Here is a 22,453-nt window from a genome sequence, read left to right on the forward strand (position 1 = left end):
TTCCTAGTTTCTGCAAGCTTCTAGAATTATCTGCCTCCATCCAGGCAAGCCAGATATATTTTTATGACTCCTTTGTCATTATGGAGCTGTATTAGCTGTTTTAAGAGTTGGAAGGACTCTGGGATTTGGATCCGATTGAAATGCAGGCTCAAATCAGCTGATGGTTTTCTCATGGACAAGATGAGGATGGTAAAAATAAATCTGTGGCACTTTGCTGAGATTATTAGTAATTCACGTTTAGCTCCCGGCACAGAGTCTGGCATTTGGTAGGTAGTGGCTGCCACTCTTCCTTCTCCTTCTGTCCTTACCGCCGAGACTGTCACTTCCACTACTGATCATAGTAACAAAGTGACACAGGTCATACAGGTTACACTTGAAAAAACACATTTGACCCTAAATATTTAAAAGCTGTAGCAGCAGCTCAGAAAGGATCAGCAAAGATACACTTGGCATGTTTCAGTTTGCAGATGGGCTCTGAAATCAACACTTAGCAAAGTGACAGAATCGAACAGCCTTCTTAGATGTCTGGGTGGGAGGGATGGATGCCCGTGTCTAACTTGCATAATCACTTGGTGTGAGGTCTGCAAACTGAAGCTCTCCTCTCTGAACCTTACCAATGGAACATTCCCGAAGAAAGAGGTTTGGTTTCATTCCAGCAGGAGCAACCGAGAAACAGCCTCGGTGGAAAGTCACTGAGATGAATGCACACAGATCAGTTTGGATTAATTTCTGGGGAAATGGAGGGAACTGGATCTAGTCATCATGCAGAAGGTTAAAGGTTGCTTCTCTGTTAGAGGTTATCCTAGGTAAAGATCAGTCTGATTTATATCCAGCCTCAAATTGATCTATCTTATCAGCCAGTGGTCCTGCTGCCCCAGGGTACATGGAATGCAGATGTTGTATATAAACCAAAGGTGAAAACGAGGATGTAACAAAACAGAAATTCCAGTGTAAACGAGTTTGTAAGACCTGTGAGCAATTATACGTGGTCACATTGTGGAAAATATTTAAGTATTATAGTATTTTACTGAAAAGTACATCATTTGTGCTCCAAGTCAGCAAAAATAAACCTATTTTAAAATATTCTTATGGGTCTAAATCATAGACCTAACATAATATATTTCCATTTATATCCATCTCATTATAAATCAGTTTAATCTATAAAATATTCTGTTTTTTGTATTTTTAAAATATTCAGGATGATTCCACTATGTTTAGTATATAATCTATTTTTTAAATTCCTGTAGCTTTAATATTTGCAAATTCATTTCTATCTGGTTATCTATTTACTTTGAAAGGAGAGTCCTTTGAAATTTGTAGGACAGGTTGTTATTTTCTCTGTTTGCAGAAGAAGAAATAGGCTCTTGGAGATGGAGTCAGTTGCTAAAGATCACCAACAACCTGGGCTGGTAGGGTCTAAACACAGCTGTTAGGACTCCCCACTCAGCAGACTTTTCACTCTACCCTTTGCCTTCCCAGACACTCTAGACAACCCAAAGTAAGTTCTGGAAACGGAGTGTTAATATGCACTGAGGGTAGGGTAGTTATTTACCACACCTTTGGATTTGATACTCCAATGTGGCAGCAATCCAAAAGAGACATCTAATGGCCCCATCTCTGTGAGAGCAGTGCAAACCTCTCCTCTTCAAACACAGAAACACATACACGTTGGACATCAGTAAGTGAACAATTGACATAGACCCAGCCTGACTTTACTTTCAGAGGCAGAGCCTGGGCAGCCTCTGCAGAGAACGCAGTGAATAGGCTCTAAGTCTGTGCTCAGGAACCAAGGGCCAGCCCTGTCCTGGTGCATGTGGCGGTCAGCAGGACCCAGCAAGCCGCTAAACAAGGGGGGACCAGGGACACTACGCCTCACAGCCTCACTAGCAACCACCGGCTGAGGCATTTACCAAAAATTCTGTCCCAGGGAAGGCTGGGTCTGAAAGTTCAGGCATGACCCAGGGTGTCCTCTCCTGTCCTTTAGGATACACAGAGACCAGAACTTAGCTGCCATTCCCAAATTGAAAGATCCCTGATTTGGATCTGTTCTTTTGCATTCAAAATACCTCCCCTGAAGCACCAAGGCCACATTCCAACACCTCAGCGCCTTCGGTTACATTCCTGGGGGCGGGGCTTGGGCTTCACCAGCCACTTGATTCCTACCAGAGTTCTGTGTTTTCATTATCTGAAGCTAAACAGATTAATATACATTTATGAAATGCATTTGTTTTTTGGAAAATTTTGCTCAAGAGAATTTTAATAATCCCTCTGGATAGTGGCCTAAATAACCAACCCCTGCATCTGTGCCTTGGTGAGCCAAGGAGCAAGGCAGAGAAGAAGAAAGAAATATCAGCAAACAGAGCTGTCTCTATTTTGGGGGCTTTCGAGGGACAGCTGCTCAGTGTCATGTTTTTAACTAAACAAGTAACCTTCCCATGCTTTCTTGTGAGCAACAAGGATTGCTATACTCCAAGCAGACAGAATGCACTAAAAAGTGGGAATGAATCTCAATGTCAGAGCTTGCTAATTTCCCATTGTTTAATAGATGCAGCGAGGTAATGAGATATTTTTACAGGCTTCTACAGAGAACAGGCTTTGTAGGAAATTTGCACGGGAGTGGGGTGGGAGGTGACGATGAGAAGAAGGAAAAGGAGAAAATACAAGCAAGGAATCCTTCAAACCTCATTCTGAAATTTCTAGATCACTTCTTTGACAAATTGAAGCTGGGTGAAGTAGAAGAAACAGCATACCGATGTAAACAGATTCTTACTAATTGGAAGAAAATATCACTAAACCTAATATTTAATATGTGTCATGAGGATAACCACTAAATTTGAATTAGGCATATGGTTTGATAAATCATTTTTTTTCTGATTTGTGGGATGTGTTACAACCTTGTGTAAAAGTAAATCACCTTTAGTTTTATGCTATATAAATCAGCTTTATTGAAAAGATACTACATTGAGACTGTTCCCAAAGTTCACGAACTTTGAATATGAGAGGATTATAAGAGACACATGTCACATTAACTTCAAGCAAAATTACAAAGTTTGGATTTTACTGACTATATTGAGCTTCATTACAATTCCTGAATTTGATGTGTCATCTCTTCTCAGGGGTTGAAAGATAAGGCTTGGTGGTGAGGATGGAGAGTGGAGAGCACGTGATCCTCTGCTGTGAGACAGGAGTGAAGTTGTCAAGATGCTGGAGCGGCACATCCAGCCCCCTGGACCACCAGGTTCACATCTTCCCCCCGCCTCAGTTTTTCCACTTGTGAATGAGAGGACCGGCTTTGCCCATCCTCAGTTTCTCTTCCACTCTACTGTCTATGACTGTAGCTGAACCCACACTGTAGGGGTTGGAAATCCCAATCTTTGGCAGCTCATCTCATTTGTATCACTTAACAGATTTGATTCTGATTCTCCTCATTTGGACCCCTGAGCAGGAAATCAAAAAGTGTAGGTCAAGGTGAAAGATATCACGCCCTACATTATTCCTCTGAGCTATTTTTATTATCCAGATAAAAGTGTGGAAAAAATAGGTAATGCAAACTATTTGAACTGTTACTAAAGAGAGGATTATTCATAAAATTTTATTAAATTTTAGTGGAAAACGTCATTTATTATCTCACTCAAAAATCTTTCTATAAGGCTAGACAGAAAATTTCTATTTGTGTTTAAGTTAAGGAAAAATGTTGCTTCTGCAGACAAATGTGCATGCTTTCATCTGTCAGGAAGTAGAATCTATCCAATATGACATGTTTTCCCTTTCACTTAGCAGCCAGGAAACTGAAAGCTGGCTTCAGTAGTGAACTGTATTAATGGGACCATCTTGAGCATCTAGTCGTATGTTTCCTCTCTGCTTCCTTCAAACAGCATCAATATATTTTTGTTCCTAATTGTCCCATTTTTTCTTTATATTTAATTTCATTTATTTCAAATACATTTGGAAGAAGACAAACTCTCGTTGTAATTATCATAAAAATAATATAATTACTTGAACAAAGTATATAGTCAAAATTTCCAGTAAACTCAAATGATAATACTGATTGATATTTTGAATTCAAAATATCATGTAATTGGAAAACATAACCTGAAAAACATAAATCATCTTTATAAAGATATTTTGCTGCATTTGTCTAAGCCATAATGACCAGAAAGTAGGAACAACAGTGATTCCTAGATTTAAGCCTAAGGCACAAGACACCTTAGGTCAATTTGGAACAACTGAACTCATGGGAGAGTCAGGAACTCTGAAAGACTGTCCCTCAACTCCAGCCAGGAAAGGCAAAGGGCGAGAGAAACATAGATACTCAGGAACAAATCAGCCCAGGGTCTTGTTGGAAATACAAAAAATGAAAAAATTCTGTTTTTTGTTTTTGTTTTTTGAGTTTTCCAGACATCATTGGCCTCACTCAGGATGTGATGTGATTCAGGTTTAGGGAGGTGGGTACCAGAAGTGACAGCAGACCCTCAGAATCACATGCTGGCATCACAGGTCTGGCAGTAGTAACAGGGCTCCAGTGACTCTTTGTAGGAAAAATATCTTGTAACTGAATAACAGTATAAAGACTGATTTAAGAAAAAATAAAAAAATAAGAAAAAACTAAAAAGAATAAAAAATAAAAATAAAGAAAAACTAGAGCTTACAAGATGAGGAATAATGATTGAAACCTAGGGGGAAAAGAATATGAACAAAAAGCATATACCAGCTTGGGCCCCATCTTCTGAGAACAAACCACTTCCTGAACAATTTGCTGTTCTCTGAACTGAAATACAAATCTGGCCTAGAAATATTTTAAGAAAGTGCAAGTAGTATATAGAGGATACAGTAGTCTCTAAAAGTTGTCTCCCTGGATCCATGTACACAGCTCTTATAAATGAATCTTTCTAAAATTCAGTTCCAATGAACATTAGAACATCTTGAAGCATTTTATTAGATATTATAGGAAGAAAGAAAGACACAGCTTCTGAGCCCCAATACCTAATCCAATTTCTAGTCATTGCTTCATGACTGTCCAAACTCCTGGACCAGTCACAAGGGCTTCCTTTATTTCTCTTCTTTTCTTTCTCTTTTCCTTATTCTCTCTCTCCTTCCTTCCTTCCTTCCTTCCTCCCTCCCCCTCCCCTTCCTTGCTGCTTTCCTCTTTTTCTTAATTTGTTTAGGTTTTACTCCTTCCAGTTTAAGGCTTGCCTTAAATGTCTGGTGCTTTGGGCTGGCATTTCATATTTAAGAGTGAGGCAGTAAGAGCTGGTCAGAAGCCCTGAGCCTGGAACTGGAAATGGTTGGATGAGAGCTACTGTAGGGGAGCCCAGCAGGACATCGGCCTTTTCCCTGAGGGGAACCCCAAATATCTACATTGAGAGTTCATTTGTTTGTTTGCTTAACGACACAGTTTCTCCAGGGTGGGGTTTTCCAGGTTTCTATGGGGGAGAGGTTTTAAGTCTGGGAGAGGAAAGGGAGTAACTCTTACTAATGCCTCTTGAAATTATGACTCTTTCAGAGGTTCTGTGGAGCAAATTGACTCAAATTATAATGTTTGAGAAATTAGTGTATAATTTCTACTGCTTTGCTAAATCATGCATCTCTCCTCCAACTCTGTCCAAAATTAGTGTAAAGGTGTTGCTTGCTGAAATCTTCCCATTGTCTTTATGGGTGAATAGATTTTTGGAAAAATTCCTTTGCTGTCATTTTATTTACGCTTTGGTAGGAAGACAAGATTGGCACATGTCAATACCCCACGTTTAACCAGGACTCTGTTTAAATTTGACCTGGTTTAGAGTCTAGCAATATTATGGTGTTAATATAGTCAACCTCTCAAGAGAATGCAGCGTTCATGGATATTAGTGTCGCGGGTAATAAAGATGAACCTTAAAGAAGAGACGTGTGTAAATTGAATATCTATCTTCATGAATGTTGAGCATAAAATGTTTTATTTATGTAAATTCAGAGTATAAAATATGTGCTCTCTTTTCATCCATTTCTGATTTCAAATGTTGTTATCTCGATTATCTAGAGGTTGAATGGAGAGAGAGGGAGAGAGAGAGAGGTGTGTATGCTGTGTATCTCACTGCTGCTGAGATTTTTTAAACGTGGAAGAGTTATTCCTAAAGGACATGAATAAAAATGTAGAGAGGTGAAGACATGCTTGTCATGGCTGTCAGTTCCTGATTGGTAGATGAGAAATATAGCCTAAAATTAAGTTGTTTGGAAACTCACTTCTCTCTCCCAGTTAAGCTGAAAATGGTAGGCTGAAATAGAATAGAAATAGTAAATGGTGCCAAAGATGAACTTGGAACTGCAAAGCTTCCCCAAGTGGATTGTGCAGCTGTTTCTTTCCAAACCCCAAATACAGAGAGCCCTGCGTATATAACTGTGTACACAGAGAACACTGGATATGTCATTCTGTACATGAAGAATATCTGGGTATGTCATCATGTACACAGAGAGCCCAGGGTATATAACTGTGTACACAGAGAACACTGGTGTGTAATTATGTTTGCATTTGGCTCCTTTTCTCTTTGTTCTTTTTCTTGGCTTCAGACTGTTTGAGAGTTAGGATGTCTTCAGTCTTTTATTTACCTATGATGTTCAAAATTGGCAGAGTTTGTAGATTCAGGACTATAGAACAAACCCTAGATTAACTGAGCTGTTGAACGTCCTTTTGTGAGAATATAAAGGGTTCTATTCCGCCCATCAAAACAGATATTAAGTACCTTCCACGCATTAAAGTATGCCAACATCTTTCTGTAAGGAAGCACAATTAGGAATCAAATCCACTGATCCTCTTGTTACAAAAGCAGTGTTCACCCTCTGACAAGATATTTTGATGCTGGTGATATTTAAAGCAGGTTTCCAAAAAAGAATCCAATTAAAGTGCAGGGTGAATTTAAAGATAAATAAACATCCAAGATACATCTCTATAATAATGGGGCTGTCTTCTCAGGGCTAAATAGCCATCAGTTCAGATAACTGAAAATTATGTACAAACCAGAGTAAGTGGAGAAAATTGAGTTACTCTCCCAGACCGTGGTCTTAGAGCTTGTGGCAAGATAAAACCTGAATTTTAATTTTTAAATGGACATTTTTTTTTAGTCCACATAAACAAAAAATGTTTGGTTTTAATGTTGAAATATATCACACAAGCTGTCCTGAAAGGCTAGTTTCCTTTCAGGCCAGAACATTCTGAGGCTGTTTTGCAAATGATACCAGCTCCCTACAATTCAAGTGGCCCTGCAATGCAAGAGACTGGAAATTTTTCTTCAAGTCTTTCAGGCAAGCTGATCCTTAAATTCCATATAATCTAGGAGCTATGTTCTTGCAGTTAAAGGAGAAAGTTGCCTTTTCTGAAAAATTTCCATAGGTATTCATAAAGTTCAGGCTTACATGGCATTTTTTCTTTTATACTACTGTCATAGATTTTTTTTTTTTTTTAATCAAACAGCCTAGGTCAGTGAAAAACAAAAATCTGAAAACTCTGATCCAATGTTTGTACCTTCTGCTTTGAAATATTTTTCATCATAAATTCAGCCACATTTTGATCAAATAACTGTGGGAAAATGTGGGAAAATATCAGGAGATATATAAGAAAAATATTTAAATGGAAAATAACTTTTAAAACAAATATAAATGTGAAAGTCATTTAAGTAGCTAACATCCGACTTTCACCGGCTGGGAAAACACATGAAAATGTTCTTACTTTATCCAAATTAGTTTCCAGAAACCTAGTGATGGAAATTTAAGAACCTGGCACTATTATTGTACAGTTTCAGCCAGCAAATGCCCAAGAGACTTTGGGAACGCTAAGCGTCCACAGGGTTAATTTTATGCTCCAAAATGTCTTATCCTAGGCCTGAAATGGGCTGTTCTATCAAAGCTCACCCTGGTTATTTTCACTTGTGATTAGACAACTTAAAGGGATAAAAGTAATGGCATTTTATATATACGTCTTTTCAAACATTGAAAGGGTTTCTGAGTGAGTCCAGGGCCGCCTCCAGTTTGTAAACTAAGAAACCTGGGCAAAGTCATAAATCGTCCACTGTAGCCAATGTTCCTTTGAATATATTTGAATTCTATTTAGCTCAACCAAGTGATGTGGGCAAAACTCTGTGAAAGAGATGACTATGTAAAACAAGTGTCATCAGTAACAGAGACGTTTGCTGTTTATTTAATTGTGTTGAATAAATGTTACCAGGCTGCCGGGTAATTGGAGAGAGTGGGAGAGTCATCTCCACGGAGGACAGCAAAAGTTACCTGCTCTGGACACTCCATCAGGCTCGAGCTCAAATCTCAGCTCTGCTCCTGACAAACTGCATGATCTGGGCGTGTTTCTTAACCTCTCTGCAGGTCCCTTTCCTAGAAAATGGGAGATAAACCTAATACCTCTGGAATGGGGTTACTGATGGAACCAAATGCAATGGTGTAGTTGACGGCTTAGCCCGGATACTGCCAGCATCCTACAGATATTGGTGTTTAATAATTAATCACTTTTACATAAACTGAGTATTTATGAATTCATGTGGGAGACATGAATTGAACAAGATCCCCCGTCTCAGATCCCCTAAATTCTACCCCTTCCTCCTTAGAGGCCATTGACTGAAACAGGTGTGAAGCTGAATTCTGAAACTGACACCAACAGGGGAACTCCTAAGTGGATAACAAAAAGAGAAGATCGACAAGATCAGATTAATCTTGTTGCAATTCAGGAATCGGCTCCGGCTCGGACCAACACTACGAGTAATTTGCCGAACAAGCCAAGAGTTTCTTCCCAGTAGCCCATCTCCTTTCAGGAACTCCCAGGTTCTTCTTCTCCAACCAGGACCACCCCCAAATCAAAACGTACCCTTTCTTCTTTCCAAATCATACAGACCTAAATGATTCAGCTAGATTATCAACGAAGGGTCTGTGAGGTTGGAATGAAGCTCCAGCCTTCCGGGATTAAGCTATTTATAACTCCCCCAATTCACCATCTGTTTATTTATTTTTTAATTTTAATAACACTTTATTATATACCGTGTCTAAACTATTTTAAGGGTTTTTTGGTAGTAAGTCTTCAAAATTTGTTGCAGTTTACCGCTACAGCATATCCAATTCAGATTCTCAATTTTCATGGAAAATAATTTTTTATTTATTTATTTTTTAGACCTTCACATCCGGTGCTTGCCACTCTCTCAGCCTGTCCTCTTCATTTACGTGCTCTGGAAATTCCTCTTCATCCTTCAAGACACAATTCGAACTTGACTTTCCCCAGAAAATATTCCAGGGTGACCCAAGCATAGTCAGTCGGGTCTTCCTCTGTGTTTTTATAACCCAGTGCTTTGTATTTTAAAATCACACTATTTCTTACCACATCAGTTAACCTGTGGATTTCCCCATTTGACAGAAGGTCAGGGGCTACTTGAGTCCTTGTAACTTTTTATGTATGGAGCCCAGGCCTGGAGGACAGCAAGTTCCCAACATGTGCTATGTGGACGAATGATATTGACGATTCTCTTCTATAATCAATGGAGTTGGCTCTGGACGGAGTGCAACGTTCACCCAGCAGCATCTTGTTTTCCCACCATTGCAAGAATGGGCACAATGAACTTGAGATCACCTCGCATCTGGAGCAGAGGTGCCTTTGGTCTCGTCCTGTGGAGGCGCTGGGGAAAGTGTAACGAGAAGAGGGTGTGACGTCCCAGCTCTACCTCTTGGCAGCCCTGAGCTTTGCACACGTTACCTTCTTCACTAATCCTAGTTTCTGTTTCTATAAAAATGGAGATTTGTGAGCTTTAACTGCAATGAAGCCTGAGCAGAGCTGAGCAGAGGTATGGCCCACGATGCACCTGACGGGAATGCTGATGGCCCTTCTGGGAGCTTGGTGGTGGGGCCAGGGGGGCGACGGGGGCATCATTGTGCACCAGATACAGCATGTGAGACCAGGCTGCACTTGGACTCTGATTAAGGAGAGGCTATTCCCAAGCTCCTGATTTGGGGAAATCAAATTCAAAGTTGAATACTTCATTTTACCTAGCAGCTACACATGGAGGGTATCTGGGCTCTGTTATATGTGTGTTTGGTTTGGTTTTATTTTATTTAATATCAAAAAGAGGAATCTTTACCTTTTTCTCTGTAAGTATATGAATGGGTCTTGGCTAACCAGTTTCAGAAAAGACAGCACAATAACATCCTTATTTGATCTGATTCTCACCACAGCCTATATTTTTAAACAAGGCAATTAGTATAAGGTTAAATAAGATTAGTATGATAAAGAAAAATTACGGAAAAGCTTTCACCATGCAGAAGCAGCCTTTATCTTAGTTGTCACAGAATCAAGCAATATTCTTAACAACAAGCATTTTATCAGGCTGTGTGCCACACACAGCTTGGTGAGTTTGTGATTTCTCCTTGAGATCCTCTGACTAACCCTGAGGTAGGAGATAGACAGGCCCCAGGCTGAGCAGCAGCAACTGGTCTCCTGGGGCTGCTTCGAGATGGGATACCAGCAGGACCACTGTGACCTGACTGGGTGCATTCTTGTGGATTTCCCTCTTGACACATGTGCAGAGAAGCCCCTCAGTCTAGGGGAAGGATGAAAGGAGGGAGAAGACGCCAGCTGGAATCCACCTTGGCTGAGAGATGCACGCGCACATCAGGACCAAATATGGAGACGATTGGCCAGAGACAGCCCAGAAAACTGCCCCCATATAAGCAGCCTAAGCTGCCCTTATGGCATGTAAGTCGCTACGAGTCTGCCCATGTGCTCTTCCACACATACTTTGCTTCTAGTAAATACTTTCATCTTTTTCACAATCTTGTTCTCTTTGCTGAATTCTTTCTCCAGAGAAGATAAGAACCGAGGTCCGTTTTCCAACTTTTCACTGCCGGAATCAACTCTACTGTCTTCAGACACAGACCAACCTTAAAGGATAAAGGTGCTCACAACAGAGTGTTAAGGTGTGTGTACTGGGTCACATCCTTTGTTTACACACTGGTCTCTGCCACTGGAGAGTTAATCCTCTTTGGGCCCACACAACAGCCAGAGGGCAAATCTCCTTGGGGTCCTACACCTAAGAGGCCTGGGCCCTGGCTTCAACCCCCGATGGCCAGCTGGCTCTGTGCTGGTCCACAGCCAGACCGCACCCCGAGTTCGGTTATGTATCATAAGAGAGTGGCTGGGGGAGGAGACCTGCGTGGGGTAGACGGGTTCTCCCCATGGAAAGAGCTGCTCCAAGTCTGTGCGCTACTGAAGGAGGTCTGGGAAGGTCATTTTCAAATTACAGGCGAACACCATATGTTCATCTTCATTTACTGCACTGATTGTGATTAAATTATCTGCAGTCAGAATTTATTACCACCCCTGGCAGAAAAAAGCATGCTAAAAATGTGGCAGGGTGTCAGTCATCCAACTGTAAAGGTGAAAGTTCCACTTAAAGGTGTCTCTGAAAGCCCATCCAGGGATCCTTCCTTCTTTCTCTCCTCCCAGTCACTAGAAAATGATGATTTTCCGTCTCACATGGTATGAAAGAACTCCTGCTTCATTCAGCATGAGATTGCTTTAAATACTGTCCTTGGAAATTATTGACATTGAACTTCCTTAGATTGCCTCAGGCTAAAATACCAAATTTTACGCACTGATTAGAATTTTTCATGGAAGTAAGTTACTGTTATTTTTTTCTTCTTTTTTTTTTTTTTTGCCTCAAGCTCTCTTAATGGCCAGTGTCCTGTGAAATTGTTTATTCATGTAGCCAACTGATCAGCACCTTTAGGGAGCCCCTGTTATGAACTGGCCACTGTCTGGGTGCTAGTTACTTAGAGTAGCTCTTCTCAGACTTCCTTGGGGATCTTGTGAGAACAGATTCTGATTCAGAAAATCAGGTGGTGGCCCAGGATCCCACGCTTCTAAGAGGTGGCGTTACCAGTGCTGGACCACAGACCACCTAACCTGCTACGTGAACTTAAGGGAAGATAGCGCCAAAGAGACCCAGTTTCAACTGAGCGTTTATAAGAGAACAAACTCTAAACTGGGTCAGGTTTTCCAATGAAAGTTTGGATTTTCTCTGGATATTTAGCTAATTTAATGTAATTATTGGAAAGAAAGCTTGACTACATGAGTGGGCAAGTCTGAAAGGAGTTCTATTTTCAGGCTGCATAGAATCATTATCTGACTATTAACAAAGGGCGGCCAGGAAAGCCTTCTTCTCTTGGACCACATGAAGAGGTAAGATTTATGTTTTTCCTGCATATACAATTGCATTTATTCAACTTCAGTTGCAAACTGACTAAAATTTGCATGGTGCTTAAATCACTGAAATCGTGTTTGCTTTCTAAAAATTGCATACCATTGTTACAGGATTTTTTTTTTCTATTGGCATATTAGAAAAAAAGTATTGTATTTCCAGAACTGCTCTTTGAAAGCACAGATCCACTTACCAGAAGTTTCACAAGAAGGGTTTTCCATTTGGAAGGTGACGTTTGTCAAGCAAAACCCCAGAGAAGATAGCATGGAATGATTCGATATATTTCTAATTCATCATCTGAATGTCCATGCCTGGAGACAACTTTGTTGGAAATTTTACAATTCTGAAACGAATGCTGAGTACAGCACCTTTATTTCCAGTGTTTTGGTGGTGCTGCAAAATCACCCAGCTAATAAAGATAGAGCCCTGTGTCACAAAGGCCAATTTCATCTTAGTTTGATGAATTCTGCCTTTTTTTTTTTTTTTTACAACAAACACTCTGTGTTCTAGCTCACTAAAATCAGTGTTTTTCACAGCTCTTATGGGGGAATGTAAAAACTCAAGGAGACACCAGCTTATCTGTCCCTGAGATTAAAAACAGAATGATATCTCCAAGTTTAGATTTTCTCTAAAGTGGTACAATGCTATACTTTTACGTATATACTATAGAATTTTTTCAGTGTATTTTTACATGATTCTCTACACTTGTAACATATACAAGCACATCGAATACGCTCAGATTTCCAAATTTTTTCAGTACACTTCTTTCAAATGCTATCTAAAATTAAATAGCAACCCCAAATTTGGAACAGTATTTTTAACTATTAAGCCTATAGATGATTACTAAATTTAAAAATTATGCTTCCTCTTCCTTAAATTCTGCCTTGGGGCATCTAGCTGTAGTTTTAAAGCATGCACCCTACAAACGTGTTCTTATTTATCAAGGCGCACCTTTCAACAGCTATCTTCGTCTTCGAAGTGACAGAATAAAGGCTGCTTGTTCCCAAGTATCAGGCTTTTGTGAAACCCAACACAATGTAAAGCCATGCTTGCCATTCCCCTACCAAATGCTTATCAAAATTGGCTACTGTCTGAGAGCAATTTTAAAATATGCTAAAAATGATATGTCCACATTTTCCTGTATTCATTCTTGTGAGGGAAAAGTAGCTGTACATTCTTAGCCAGCTTCTTCAATTTTACTGTGTGAATTCCCTTGTGCTGTGGGTTCATTCAAAGCCAGGAGTATCACTTTACACAGTTTCTCATTGTACTCAAGGGAAGTTTATGGAAATGTTACAGAAATAAGCTACGAATGGAAACCTGGCCTTCTGCCAAGCTGCATCTCTCCCTCCTGCTCTAACAATATTTCTTTTCCTCTTCAGCCCTTAATGTGTTCTACAGCATGGAGAGCATTTATCTAGGACTAATTTTAGAAGTACAAGATATAGCAATTACATCCCAAACACTATTAATAACCGATACTTATATGGTGTAGCTGTGTGCCAGACGTCTTTCTAAATGCATTACCTTTATTAAGTGTAAATGATTTTTAAAATGCCTTACATGGGCTAATGCATTGAATCGTCACAACAACCCATGAGGTGGGTACTCTTAGCATACCCATTTTACAGGTGAGGACATTGAAGCACGAAGAGGGAAAAGATTCCCCCAGGGTCACTTAGCACGTTGGCAACAGACATACAATTGGAGCCCATGTGGCAGTGCACCAGAGTCTAGGCTGCCTCAGTCCCCACCATTACTGTCCTTGGCAATTTCCCTCTGTCCCCAATGAACTTGAATAAATCAGAAGAACTATGGGAACAAAAGGGGTTGGGTGGATCTATTTTACATTTGAGTTGACTTATTTAGGTCTTACACTATACATTTTTAAGCAATTATGATGGAAGTTTTCTTTCCAAGATGGATAAGTTGTTTTTTCAAAAAATATTTTTGATTTGTGCCATGTGACCAAAATAGCACATACTACAAAATGGCTTTAGAAATAAAAAAAAAAGGTGTGACATTTATTTGGATAGCCTTCATTTTATAATCACAATGATTTTCTTTAAAGGGTTGGGCTTCATGGGTTGAAATACACTTTTAAGGAACAAAAATAAAATAAAATAATATGACATAGAGAAAAAACGAGTGGAAAGTAAAAATATTTTTCAAAATTCCGATTCACATGAATGTATGACATTGGAGATTCCTGTGTCATGCTTACTGTGGTTCACTTACTTATAAAACTGAGATTGGAAACAGAAATTCTCATGAGATTATCGGGCCTTCCAGGTTTGATAGGAAACACAAAAACAGGAATATACCCCCAACATGCTTTTTCTCTTATGAGCTTCGCTTAGTTGAACAGAAGATTCACAGCCGACAATTCCCGAGTAGCAGGCCCAGTCCTGACGCCGACTTGCACCTTGGCACTCTGCCAGGCCACTGGGATTTCATTTCCTTCTCCGCAAAATTAGCAGAACACTTACCTACATCCCAGATGTTAGAAGACTTAATTAATGTCAACGTTTGTGTAAAAATGAAATGCTGTTTACCCAATAAATGCCAAGTAATCCAGATTTTTTTCCTCCTGCTCCTGGCAGGCGCCAGGGAGTAGAGAGGAAAAAACATTAACTTACTAAAATAGTTGGGGTAATATCAAGGATTCTTGAACCTTCCTTTGCAGTTTATTAAAAGCGGGCAATCTGCTCTAGCAACAGTGATCGTCGAAAATTACTTATTAACCCCTCACGTGGTAATGATTTTCTGCATACTTCAGCTCACCAAATTTTACATAAATTGCACTGGTTAAAAACGTACAGCTGAAAATGTCAATTATGTAACCTCAATAAAGCTTAAAAAAATGTACATCTGTATGTTCATACTGGTCTCCTTACCTACTGTGCTGATAAGGATAAGGCCTTGGGTTCTACCCACGGTGAGCGGCTGCCCCGTCATCTTTTAAGGCCACAGACTGGACGTTCACACCATCGACCTGGCACCCTGGAAATGTATGCAGTGAGTCCCAGGGAGACTAAAATCAATAGATCAACATGACTGCATCCACATTTCTGAGAAACAACTTAATGCCTCTGTCTTACCGTTGGCTTCACCCTCTTATACCCACCAACGCATGCGCTCAGTTGCTTGTTCATTCGTATATTTAAATACCCATTTACCGATGGTCTCTCGTGTGCAAATGAAGCACTAGGAGTATGCTGGTGGGCAAGACAGAAACAGTCCCTGGTGTTAGGAAACACGCTCTGAAACAGAGCTCAAGCATGAAGCAAGTGTCTGTAATCAAATGTGAAGTCATTGTGATGGGCGAGTTCCCATTTTATAGAAACCTTGGAGTATCTCTGCAAGGAGGTGACACTTTGGCTGTAATCTGATGTCAGAGAAGAGTGTGGTCCAGGAGAGAACAGCATACACAATGGACCATGAAAATGAGCCAGAACACAAAGTTCAGTTGCGCTGGATCTCACACTGAAGCCATGTGAGGATACAGAAGCAATTTATCCTAAGAGATTGGGACATTATTGAAAGATTTTTGCCGACAGAGTGGTGGGCTTGGGGGAAGGGGCTGGACACTCTTCTGCTCCTCTGCGTGGAGCCAGTGGGGAGCTCGCGGTCAGCTGTACTCCTAGTGTCCGAAGTGGTGAAAGGACAGGCTTTGGCCATCGGTGCAGCAGCCTATCCTAGATGGGCAGGTTCAGTTCGGGTGTTCAGAGGATGGGAAGTCCATTGTTGCCATACATAGTCTTACCTGAATCTCGGCTTTCATCCGTCGCAGATTTAAACTCCATCCACCTAGCTTTGCTGCCTCTCTCTCACTCTCTCTTCCCCCATCTCCCCTCCCGTCTCTCAAAATTTTTAACTAAGGGTGGAGAAAGAGGTCTTATTTGTTGAGCCTCCTAAAATCTCAAAATAGTACTAGGTAGGAATAACTACCTTCAAGCCTTACATATCATTGAAGCAATTTGCTAAACAATTACACACCAAGAAAGGAAATAAACAGAAATGTGAAAACTAATATTGAAAATATAAGTTGGTGACTATCCTGCAAGACAACATTTATAACACATAACACAGTTTGGTATCTGCAATAAAATTCTATTGTGAGATAAATGGACATGTTTGGATTTTGGACTAGACCTGTCTAGTCTCCGAAAAGTGATGAACTCGGCAATAAGCCTCCAAATATCCATCCTCACTTTTTTGCCTTGAATTGTGGAACTCCAGTACTTAAGGGGATCTATCCGTATGTTTCAGATTATCATGAATTTAACAACAGATTTGTAGCTGCTGTTTTATAGTTCTTGCAAAACGTTTCTATTTTGACCTATGGAATAAAGATTGAGGTAGAAACAAATTACAAATCAAAGAATGCATGGTCAGGTTCAGGCTACAATAACATCTGAGCATCAAAATACATATTAAAGTTTTATGTTACTGTTGATCTTAATACTAGCCAAAGTTTAATTTTTCTTTTTAATGAAGTTAAATAAATTGATAAAATATAACTTCTCCTAGATGTCTTCCTATAAAGTCTAAGTATTCTAACAGATTCTTAATTAAAGTGCTTTTAATAAATTATTATAAATATAGGATGCTTCCATTTGGGATAATACAAATTGATTTTATTCTGTAAAAACTCTTTTTTTAAAGAAGTTTGAGATGTTAATCAAACCAGACTGGAAACAGAAAGCATATTTAAAAACTACAGGAGCTCAAAAAAAGCAAAAAAGCTTTAAGACCAGCTTGATTAGTTATCTTAATGATGCAAAAGCTGTAGGCTCTGTTATTCATATTCTCTACTAAGGGCATCATCAACTGTACATATATTTTTAGTTTTCTTATATATAATATGTAGTTAGGACCTAGGTATCATAATCACTTTTTTTTTTTTTGTGAAAAAATTAATTCAACAACAAAAAGTTATGTTGGGATATATGACATGACATAATTCTTTAATTTTAGCAAAACGTATGAACTAAGTTAAGTATGCATCAATATTTTCATACGACTAGGAACTCAGTTTCTCCTAATAGCTATAAAATTATAAAGAATTTTCTATCATTTTTAATTGGTACTTAACCATGCAAACCAGGTTTCCTTTTTTAAAAATGTTAATTTTGGCTAAATATTTGATTATACTGGAGGGTAATATTTCAAGGTTGAAGTTAAATGGCAATCTCAAAGTCTTCATTACAAGAAAGATAACTTTACTAATTCGACGACTTAAAGATATCAAAGTGATTTTACCCATTGTGGAACACGCAGATCAGTTACAGGTCGTGTTTGATCTATTCATTTTGGTTAATTTTATTCTAAGTTCTTAGGTTTACCTCCTCCCTGATCTTTGGTTCCTGGAAAGACTTGACCAATGTAGCAACTAGGCCATTCTTTAAAACAAGGTACTGTAAGTGCAGCCCCTGACATTGGCATTCCAGTAATTCCTGAGCTCCAGGAACTTAAAATTCAGGCTTTAGAATCACTCAGGTAGACCTTCTTATTTTATGTAAAAGTCTATTCATAAAAATCATTCATTTCTCTCAGAACGTGTGTTGGAATTTTAAAAAAATTTTTTAAAAATCAAAATGTATAAGTAACTATGTCACATTGACCCAAGTCAACTAATTTTCCTACTTCCTTCGTATTTGGCTGTAGTAGAGTCTTCTATGTATTTAAAGAGTCTGAGTTTGAAAGTGTCTTAGTTTGCCTCTAGATAACATGAAAACAACCTATTTAGAAGTGAACAGTCCCAGCAAACTCTTTGGTCATATACAAACTATGAGTTTTATTTAAACTACAGTGAGTCAGATTACTTTGTATTCAAAATGACATCAACATTTATGAGTATTTTTAGATTGAAAATATTAAAGCTTAAGATAGTAAGCCAATTATAACATTTTAAAATGACTTAATTGTCAATTATTCAACTTCAGCACTGGGCATGACTTAAGCGCATTTTAATGACATAAACCAGATACTTGTATTTTTCCATAAAAGTTGGTTTCAAATACCTTCGTAGCATAAAAGGCAACCAAACATTGAGAATGGCATAATGCCACTGGAATAAGTGAAAGAAAACACAGTTTAATTGGAATAGATGGAGGAGATTTCAGATTCAGTTATGTCCATTTTTCTACAGTTTAGATCTATGAAAGTATACAAAAATGATAATGGATTTGAAATTGTATTTTTTTTAAAAGCAGGTTTTCAATCTCTGTATGTGTTGCCTCCCAAGGCATTGCCTGGCATTCAGTAGTGATGGAGTGTGAACTTCTCACCTCCCACCTGCATACATGGGACAAGACCCCGTTCATAAACAGGAGGCTCGCAGGAACGCAAAGGTGACACACCTAGTGTTTGTTGCACATTCAGAGATCGTATAAATAAGAAATTCAGTCAGTTTAGAAACCCTCAGGAGGATAAATCAATCAGTCTTTGGACTCATAACGTACATCCATTAAAAATATTTTAAAACATATAAAGTACCAAAATAAAGTCAACTGACTCACTCACTTAACATTTTTTAAGTGGGAAACATGTCGTCAGTGATCTGAAAATAAAAAGTCCTATTACAAAAACACAAACTGGGTATTTGAACCTATTTCACCGAGTAAGGGAAAGAGCAAAAGTAAATGAAAATGTGAAGGAGAAAAATTGAGTTCAGTAAAACAACTAATAAGTCAGTGGTTTGATCCAATTTTTCACTTTCTTAATGGTTGTGTTGGCATCATGTAGACACAGGCCATGTGTATGTGACAGGTATATGACTTACCTAGTGCTACAAACTTTTTTTAAATGTAAAAGAAAAAACTCATCTAGTTTCATAGCGCCCCAAGCTCCCTGAAAGGCTGGCTCCAGGTGGATTACTGGATTGTGCAAAATACTACCCAACACACAGGCTCTGATTCATTTCCCAGTGCTTCAGCTTCAAAAAGCAAAGAATAATTACAAATGGGCCTGAAAATGTGAGAAATTGGTTTGAAAAGAATGCACTTTTCACAAAAAATTTGAAGTTTAATCAGTTTTGCTAAAAAATTAGCAATTATATCTACAAATGGAATAATCTTTTCTGGTCTAATTATGATCTTCTGACCCTTTTCCTAAAAGTGAGACAAAATCACTCTCAACAGCTCATACCCTTTTCTACTTCTTATAACTTTCATACACAGGACTTGTCAGAGCAGCATCTTCTCTGTCATCCCCTCAATGGGGGAAGAGAGAAATATGAAGAAAGTGAGAACAGTACACACCCACTTTTTTTTTTAAATTTTATTTATTTATTTATTTTATTTATTTATGGCTGTGTTGGGTCTTCGTTTCTGTGCGAGGGCTTTCTCTAGTTGCGGCAAGAGGGGGCCACTCTTCATCGCGGTGCGCAGGCCTCTCACCATCGTGGCCTCTCCTGTTGCGGAGCACAGGCTCCAGACGCGCAGGCTCAGCCGCTCCGCGGCATGTGGGATCTTCCCAGACCAGGGCTCGAACCCGTGTCCCCTGCATTAGCAGGCAGATTCTCAACCACTGCGCCACCAGGGAAGCCCCACACCCACTTTTTTTTTTTTTGTTACTGCCCAAGCTTACTCCTCTGGTGGCCTGATAAGCTTGTATTTTACCATTTTTCCATTGCCAACCATCACATTCAGCACAATTTAAATATATCACCAAATGGTTTTATTAAGAGAAATTCACATCCTAAAGGCCAATGAATAAACACTTAGTACTTATTAATAGATTGCTGTTCTGTTTACCAAAATCCATTACTTTCATATGAAAGGTCCTGTATTTTTTTCCTTTTTAATATTGTCACCACCGTATATATATATATATATATATATATATTTACTACTGGAATAAAAATATCAAACCATAGTATTTTCAACATTAAGGGAATAAAAGGCAAAATATTTGGTGGAAATAGGAGAGAGAGTTGAATATCATTGATTACAGTTTAGATTAAATTGATGTACAAAATATTATTTCTTGCATTGCTGGCTTTATCATTATTTGTAAACTACCTCGTCCCATGAAAGAAACTGAGGCAACATACAGAGTTATGTACCCCAGAACAGATGAGGAGAAAAGAAGTAACAGAAAGAGAGGGGATTAAAAGAAGAGAACATGGAAATCGAGGGGTCCTGATCATATATGGGATTTAAGCTTTTTATCTCTAATTACAATTTGTTGTTATTTGTATTTTAGACATGAACAACGTTGTAGGATTAAATATAAGGGCAAGCAAGATCTCCCTGAAGTTTTCACAGCTTAGAGTCGCGTTGAAGACACATATACTTTCCGTTACCGTGGCTGGGAAATGGGGGGAGAAAGGCTCTCATTTTCCACAAACCTGTTCTCCTAAATCCGAGGGATGGAGAAAGACCACAAATGCTGTTTTCCAAGGCCTCCTACCTAAGAGGTACTATGAAAAATAATGCAAGCAAGAAAAAGAAATAAATGACATCCAAATCAGAAAGACAGAAGTAAAACTATCACTGTTTGCAGATGACATGATATTATATATGGAAAACCAGAACTAAAAAGTGTTAGAACTAATAAACAAATTCAGTAAAGTTGCTGAATACAAAATCAACATACAAAAATCTATCTCATTGCTATATGCTAATAACAAGCTATCAGAACTAGAAATTAAGAAAATAATCCCATTTACAGTTACATCAAGAATAAAATACCTAGGAATAAATTTCACCAAGGAGGTGAAAGACCTGTACAATGAAAACTAGAAAACATTGATGAAAGAAATTGAAGAAGACACAGATAAATGGAAAGATATATACTGCTCATGGATCGGAAGAATTAATATTGTTAAAACACCCGTCCTCCCCAAGGCAATGTACAGATTCAGTGCAACCCCTATAAAAATTCCAAAGACATTTTCCATAGAACAAGAACAAATAATCCTAAAATTTGTATGGAAACACAAAGAACTCGAATAGCCAAAGGCAATCTTGGGAAAGAAGAACAAAGCTGGAGGTATCACATGTTCTGACTTCAAACTATACTACAAAGCTAGAGTAATCAAAATAGTATGGTAGTGGCACAAAAAACAGACACAGAGATTAATGGAATAGAACAGAGAGCCCAGAAATATACCCATGCATATATGTTCAATTAATCTACTGATAAAGGAAGCAAGAATATGCAATGTGGAAAAGGCAGCTTCTTCGATAAATGGTTTTCGGAAAACTGGACAGCCATATGCAAAAGAATGTTATGTGTCAATTATATCTCAATAAAAAAATAATCTACAACCAGATTTTTCTAAGCAGCAGTACAAGGACACAGGGCCTACCCTGCCGAAACCTGGTCCACAATCCTCTGGCAGGCTCCCTGAATTCTCCTTCCGCTTACATCCCCAGAGTCTCCATATCCTGCAAGTTAAGCCCACTCCTAATCCACCCCCTCGACCACAGCTGAGTTGTCCCCACTTTGGCTCTAATCAAGGTGATTCTCATTTCCTCTTGCTTCAGTTCCTCTCTCTGGCCCCTGAGACAGTGATTCTCAAACTCTGTGGTCTCAAGACCTCTCTACAATCCTAAATATGACTGAGGATCCCAAAGAGCTTTTGTAGATGTGGGTTGTATCTGTTGGTATTTATCATCTTGGAAATTAAAACAGAAAATGTTTTTATTATTTATTTATTACTTTATTTAGAAATAACCATCATAAAGTCCCAGTAATAAACATATTGGTATAAGTAACATTCTAAAAATAGCTACCTTTTCTAAAACAAAAAAGAGAAAAGAGCGGCATTGTTTTACATTTTTACAACTCTCTTTAATGTCTGGCTTAATAGGAAACAGCTGAATTTTCATATCTGCTTCTGCTTTCAATCTGTTGTGATAGGTAGTTTTGGTTGAAGTATATTAAAACCTGGTCTCACACAGATATGTAGTTGGGAAATGAGTAATAGTTTTAATCATTTTCAGATAATTGTGGCAACACAGCAAATCTCAACAAATCGTTTCTTTAAGTTTAGCTGCAATAGGTAATAGGAAAGCATATTGATGAATTTTTCACATCTGTTGCATTGAAATCCATTGGTCTTGAATTTTGAAAGAATAGTTGACCCATGCATGGTTTGTAGTACTGATGATAATGACATCCATCCGTTCACTAAGTTATACGTCTCTTCTGAAGTTTAACACATTTCATAATGTAATATTAAAAAACCACATTCATTAATATCATCATGGATCTTATTAGAA

This window comes from Balaenoptera musculus, chromosome 2 (genome assembly GCF_009873245.2).
Source record: "Balaenoptera musculus isolate JJ_BM4_2016_0621 chromosome 2, mBalMus1.pri.v3, whole genome shotgun sequence".
NCBI lineage: Eukaryota > Metazoa > Chordata > Mammalia > Artiodactyla > Balaenopteridae > Balaenoptera > Balaenoptera musculus.